The 7,434-nt window shown below is 41.1% G+C and overlaps 1 pseudogene; it reads right to left on the minus strand.

The window, feature by feature from the left end:
• Nucleotides 1-403: 403 nt before the first annotated feature.
• LOC146607980 (E3 ubiquitin-protein ligase TRIM39-like) lies at nucleotides 404-2,048 on the minus strand (annotated as a pseudogene).
• Nucleotides 2,049-7,434: the final 5,386 nt, after the last annotated feature.

The following is a 7,434-nucleotide window of genomic DNA, read 5'->3' on the forward strand; positions in this document are numbered from 1 at the left end:
TTTATTCTATTTTATTCTACTGTATATAGTATATTATTTTATTCTATTCTGTACAGCTGTGTACTGTATTTATTCTTATTGTATTCTAATTTTTGCGTCATAACTTTTGCACTGTCCACTTCCTGCTGTGACAAAACAAATTTCCCACGTGTGGGACTAATAAAGGTTATCTTATCTTATCTTATCTTACTTCCTCAAAGAAATCTTTTTCTTCAACTTGAAAACAGTTCAATAAAAATCAACTGAAAGGTGAGCTCACTAGTTTGTTTTGAAGCTTCTGACCATATCTCATGGTTTTTTATCAACAGGTGCAGTTTGTTCAGTTCTGTTTTTAGGACTTCTTCTCTGTGCTGTTAAAATGTTGAGAATAATGTAATTAATATAGTTTCTGGATCGAAAAAGTTCAGACTGACTGATTGACAGGACAGATGATCAGAGGTGCAGAGTTTTTACCATTATCATTGACACCGGGACAGAAGAATGGGTAGAGTTTCTCAGTGAAGGAGCAGCCAGTAAAGGAGTAGATAAGAGCTGCATCATCTACATCATGAAAGGAGACCAGACCCTCTTCATAATCCACAAACACTCCTACCTTCTCAGGACAAAACTGAGGAGAGAGACGGACCTGGGAGTCCTCAAAAGCTACACATACATTTCCATTTACTACTGCTACAGTCCAGTAACCATCCTCAGGACTGAGTGTGATTTCTTCCTTTCTGTTGACTGACTCTCTGACCATTCCTAAAATCCAGTCTCTCTTTTCTTTAACCCAAACCTCAAAGTAAAATCTGCCTGAAGAGAGACTCTGCTTTCCTAAAACACAAACACCTTTAGAAAATCTCTCTGGGTTGTCTGGAAGATTCTTCTTCTCATCACCACAGTGTACTTGTCTTTCATCATCAGACAGGATGAGTTTCCGATGTGCTGTATCAGGATCAAGAGTCATATCCACTGCATACTGCTGGACCCTCTTCAGCTCAGCCTCAAACAGCTTCTTCATGTCTTTACTGAGAGTCTCCTTCAGCTGATCCACAGCTCTCACCACAGTGCCCTCATATGATGGTGGATGGATAATGACCTCTGTCCAGTCCTTGGTGGCTGGAGCAGCTTTCAGGAATGAGAATCTTTGGAGAAGGCGGAGGTGGTCTTTAGAGCGTGAGAGCTGCTCCACCTCAGAGCTTCTCTTCATCAGCTCAGAGATTTCCTGTTCCAGATCTTTGATGAAACCTTCAGCCTGTTTCTCTGTTGTTTCCTGTTTATCTTCAATCTCCTTTATGAGCTCGTTGAGGCTTTTCCTGAGAGACTTCGTTAGAGCAGTGAAGACCTGAACACCTTCTGCTTTCTCTCTGTCTGCAGCATCTTTACTCATCTTCACTGACTCTTTGATCTCCTGAATCTTTAGTTGTCTCTTCGTGATCATCTGTTGAATTTCAGTCTCAGTCTTCCCCCAGTTTTGCCTTCTTTCCTTCATATTCTTCTCTCAAAGGAACAAACTCATGAGTCCTGTGGTCTATAACAGAGCAGAGCATGCAGATACATGTCTGATCAGTCTTACAGAACAGCTCCAGAGGTTTATCATGCTTCATACACATCCTGCCTTCCAGGTTCTCCTCAGGATCAATCAGCTGATGTCTTTTCAGACGTGAAGCTGTCAGATGAGGCTCCAGGTGAGTCTGACAGTAGGAGGCCAGACACACCAGGCAGGACTTCAGGGCCTTCAGTTTGGTTTCAGTGCAGATGTCACAGGGAACTTCTCCTGGTTTGGCAGCTTGTTGCTCTGAACTGCTGCTGCTGACTTTCTGCTGAGCTTCACGTCTGAATTGAGAAACCATCTCAGAGATGAAAGTGTTGATGTACAGCTCGGGTCTGGTCTCAAACACCTTTTTACATGTGGGGCACTGACAGGTTTCACTAATATCCCAGTGTTGACTGATGCAGTTTTTGCAGAAGTTGTGTCCACATGGTGTGGAGATTGGATCAGTTAAGATATCCAGACAGATGGAGCACTGAAACTGATCATGAGATAGAAGACAGCTGGCAGCAGACATGTCTGCACTCTGACAGAGAAAAGAAACTGATTTTATTTAAAATTCAGTTTTCATTCTATTTAATGTGGATCCATTCTGCTTTTCCTTCTTTCCTGCCACATATGTCCTGTTCCAGGCTGCCTGTGGAGAATGAGTTTCAAGATTTTTTTTTTCTTCTGTTCTCTTAGTTCTGTTTGATGACAATCCCAGCCATGCGTGTCAGGCTGGATCATGAATATAGGGAACAGGGAACAGAGGTGATGAGAATTACCTCTGTTCCCTCTGTGTTGGATATAGGGAGAGAAATGCAGAATAACAGTTGAGGATATCGTAAAGAGGATGGAAATGGCTGTAGTGAAAACATACTTAAGGTAGAGGATTGGAGACAAAGAAAGTCAGCATGAAATGAATAAAGTGAATCGAAGATTTGCACTGAAACATGAATGTGATCAACTAGACTCACCACTGCTTGTAGAGACTCTGCTGTGTTGTTGAAGACAACCTGATGGACTCTGTTAAATCCCACCTCTCTCTGCAGGTGTGTCAGGCACCCTTGTAGTAAGCTTTTCAGACCTTGAGATTAGGGATGAAAGTCTTGATGCATGCTCAGTCATCCAGGTAAGTAAATCCCAAAAGGTGGATTCTGTTCATCTGGACGTAGGGTTTTCAGTGGGAGAAACGTTTCATGACTCATCCAAGTCATGAAACGTTTCTCCCACTGAAAACCCTACGTCCAGATGAACAGAATCCACCTTTTGGGAGTTAGGGATGAAAGGTTTTAACTCTAAACTTTTTTTCTCTGTCCAACAAATGTAGTCTGATCAGTCCTGCTGTTAAATAAACTCTTATTTCATCCTTTTGTAAAACCAAACAAACACACCAGCTTCAGCAGCATAAAATTTACATATACTGACAAAGAAAGAAAGATCCACATTTGGCTTGGACTTTTAAATTGTGTGATCACGATTATCTGTACTCACCAGTATTGGACAAAATCTCTGCTGTGCTGTTGAGAATGGCTGTATGAACTCAGTTTCATGTTCCTTTAAAGGGAAACAGATAGTATAACAGATTGTATCAGTATTTAACTGAAAGTCTGCTGTGACACAAACATTTACTTTCATCCAGTAAATGTTGGAATGTCACCTATTCAGATTTTTGTCCCATCTCATTCTCGTCAGACTGGATTCCAGGATTCCTCAAACACAGGAGGACTGGACTTTATGGACTTAATGTTAAAAATCAGCAAAAAGAAAATCAGAACCTCAACCCATTTTTACCCTTTCCTCTTTTGGTTGATGAATGCTTCAGTGACCAAAGAACAAAAAATGTTTGTCACTTTTCGCAGCTCAAGATTGAGAGTTACTCTTATTTAAAATGAGAGGACTATTTTTTTAATGATCATCTCTACTCACCAGTGTTGGACAGAAGCTCTACTCTGTTGTTGAAGAAGGCTGGATAATCCAGTTCAAGTATCTTTGAAAGAGAGAGAAATATTTCATAGTTCTCACTTTAGGTTTCACTTCTTCCTAAAACGCTTGTCCTTCGGGTTTTGCTCCACACCTACAAGACTGTAAAATGATCTACAGTGTCCACCAAATCCATCGACCTGAGCTGAAATATGACTCACAAACTGCTGAATTGATTTGTTGCATCTATTGTAACTACATAGCTGGTGGAGAGTTCAATTATACAGTGTTATTTAGGATTATTGAAAAAAGTTGGACCTGTTCAAGCTTATCTTTTCAAGTTTTTGTGGACCTCGGGTGACTCCCAAAAACCTCTCTGAATGATGCTAAAACTGATCACATTGACTTCAATTCTGTGCTTCAGTGTAGTTTTAAAGTACTTGTAATTTACTTCAGAATCAGCATATCGGGACCTTTCACATTCTCTAATACAATCTAGGATGTGCTACTGCTTGACAGCTTGCTCTACCTTTTTCAAAAAGAGTGTGACCAAAATGTATAAATTTGACCCAAATCAATCACAAAGAGTGTGTTGCAATCAAAAACCACCTTGTGATTTTTTTTTTGTTGCTAGCAGATAGGAGAAGTTTGTATCGAAGACATTAACTTGTCTGTAAACAGTCACCATTTACTCTCTGAGCTGTAGTGAAACACTAGTGAAAAAGTGTGACAGGGCTGTTCAATATAACGATATATATTGGATGACGATATAAAAACATTTATCGTTTCATTTTACGCTATCGTTTGTTTCGTGGTGTCGCAAAATAAACTGTTTATGGCAATATTTTTTCATTATTTTGATGGTCACTGTAGTGGCTAAATTAACTTCTTAAAGTTCTCTCTTTCTCTTACATTTAATATAACCACACTACAGACGGACAAGCATTTGTTTTTATGCGTTGTCATTAGCAACAACGACGGTAAAACCACCGTGTTTCCGCTTGTTACACATAAACCTTTCACAATAAAGCTCAAGATCCTGTTGAGACTTTTCAAAATAAACTGAATCACGTGAAAGATGCAGAGTGTTTACAGGTGAGAAGCAAAAAAGAGCCGTCAGGTGCTAAAAAATAAACCTTAGACTCAAATGTTAGAACAGGCTTTTCCCTGCAGCACGCCGTGTAAAAAATACAAAGAAAGCGGCGGCCGTTACAACTTATGTCTAAAAATGTATAGTTTCATGCATCAGTTAAAACACTCGACTCCAGGTACGCGACGCCCAGCTGGAAACACTTCACGCAAGTCGAGCTGCCCGAGATTCACAGAATTTACAGAAAATGTTACATTTTTGTGATTTATATTGTTATCGGACGATAGATGTCTTAATATCGGGATATGAGATTTTGGTCATATCGCACAGCCCTAAAGTGTGATGCTCTTACTTTGAAGGCAAACCTTCTACACCTCTTTCCTCATGACAACTGGTTGTCAGATAGTTGCAGACTAGTCTCTAGGCCTGTGTATCTGAGGTTTCATTCTCTTGAGCCTATGGTGTCATAGACTCCAAAAAAGGAGACAAGTTAACGTTATGTGGTTAGCGGTCATGTCACTGCAATCTCAGCTATCGTCATCTTGTGGCCTTTAAATAGAGTGCATGTTTAAGGCACTTAAACCGTGGCTTTTTTCAGGCCCAGAAGATGAGTCTTTAACTTCCCTTAAGTACAGTGGCAGTGGATGTGGGTTGGAGATGCAATGAGCTTGAACCTGCAGGCGACCATCTTCACTGACCACACCATCTGTGACGGAGGACTCATCTCTCCTGGTGTCCTGCAAGAAAACAATCATATTTTTTGGAACATGAACTTAATTGCTTTCTTAAAACATTTTTTTCTGCATTTGGTATAAAACAGACTCCAATTTAGACAATCTCAGGCTCCCTCCCCACCGGAGAGGTGACATTCATGTCATGAAAGCATCATTTTAAAAAGGGCTATGCAAACATGGCCAATGACTTTCATTCTAATGATGTGCAAAATGATTTGGGAACAAAACAAATTTTGCTGTTAGAAAACTTGCAGACTTCACTATATATCCCCTCTAAACTAAGTTTGGGGGATGTGATCTTTCAAGAAATGCAGACCAAACTGTTGTTGTTTGTTTACTTACACAGCATGTCTTGTAGAATTAACTGGAGTCACCAGCAACAGCGTAGTGTAGTCATATCTCAAGTCTAATAACAGAAGACAGGAAAAGATCAGTAAAGAAACAACCAAACCAAAGCACAAATAAAACAATAAGTAAAACAGGCTGATCTAAAGTATGATTAAAGTTCAGCCTGATTAATATAAATGTCACTGACAGTTGCTAATATATTGGAAAACCAAAATACTTACCACTGAGTTGATGTCTTTCTGTCCAACAACAGGAGTGCTGGTCCCGAACCTCAAAGACAGTAAGAAGCAAGCAGAGGGAGAAAAAACAGAACATTTTTCAGAAACTGATTTGATCCTTAATGGCTGTGCAATCATTGTAACATAGAGTTTGCTTATGTTGTTAAATAAAGGCTAGATTTGACATTAATAGATGCCACAGATGTTCAAAAGCTGCCACAAAGCATGAAAAAAAAAAAAATGGACGTCCCCGAAAACGTCTGAGCAATTTTGCAAATATGTGATGTCTTGATAAATCGAGCAGATATTTGAACTTTACACAGCTACATTCTCGCCTGAAAATATCTTAAAAGTTTATTTTGTGACCCAGAAAAAGTAAAAAGTTTTTTAGCCACGCTCCTCCGCCATTCCCGCGCTTACAAGTACGCACAGGCTCCCAACCGTGGCCGACAAATGCGATCCTCCTTTTCCCCAGACTACCCTTTCTGAGTCACAAAATAACCTTTTACGATATTTTCAGCCGAGAATGTAGCTGTGTAATGCTTAAATATCTACTTAATTTATCAAAATATCACATATTTGCAAAAGTGCTTCCACGTTTTCGGAGAGCTCTGTTATCCACCAGCGCCATAGCTGACCGGGAGGTCAAGGCTCGATAGAGTCCGGGAGCACAGCTATCTCCTGGCTTATTGTTTTCAACCCCCTGTGGTCTTTTGCTACTCAGGTTAAACATGATATATATATAATTCGTTAGTTAGTTAGTTACACTCAACAAAAATATAAACGCAACACCTTTGTTACTGCTCCCATTCCCCATGGGATGGACGTAGAGACCTAAAATTCAATCCAGATACACAATATAACCATCCCTCCCAAACAGTGGTCACAAATCAGTCCAAATGTGTGGTAGTGGGCACATCTGCTATATTGAGATAATCCATCCCACCTCACAGGTGTGCCACATCAGGATGCTGATCTGACATCATGAGTAGTGCACAGGTGTACCTCAGACTGCCCACAACAAAAGGCCACCCTGGAATGTGCAGTTTTGTCTCACAGCAAAATGCCACAGATGCCACAAGCAATGAGGGAGCGTGCAATTGGCATGCTGACAGCAGGAATGTCAACCAGATCTGTCGCCCGTGCATTGAATGTTCATTTCTCAACCATAAGCCGTCTCCACAGGCGTTTCAGAGAATATGGTAGCACATCCAACCGGCCTCACAACCGCAGACCTCGTGTAACCACACCAGCCCAGGACCTCCACATCCAGCAGGTTCACCTCCAAAATCGTCTGAGACCAGCCACCCAGACAGCTGCTGGAACAATTGGTTTGCACAACCAAACAATTTCTGCACAAACTGTCAGAAACCGTCTCAGGGACGCTCAACTGCATGCCCGTCGTCCTCATCGGGGTCTTGACCTGACTCCAGCTCGTCGCCGTAACAGACTTGTGTGGGCAAATGCTCACATTCGATGGCGTCTGGCACGTTGGAGAGGTGTGCGCTTCACGGATGAATCATGGTTCACATTGTTCAGGGCAGATGGCAGCTGAGAATGTCCCAGTTCTTGCATGGCCAGCATACTCACCGGACATGTCACCCATTG

This window comes from Diplotaxodon limnothrissa, linkage group LG23 (assembly GCF_057381915.1).
Source record: "Diplotaxodon limnothrissa isolate DT_005_m linkage group LG23, D_limnothrissa_male_GT1.1, whole genome shotgun sequence".
Taxonomy (NCBI): domain Eukaryota; kingdom Metazoa; phylum Chordata; class Actinopteri; order Cichliformes; family Cichlidae; genus Diplotaxodon; species Diplotaxodon limnothrissa.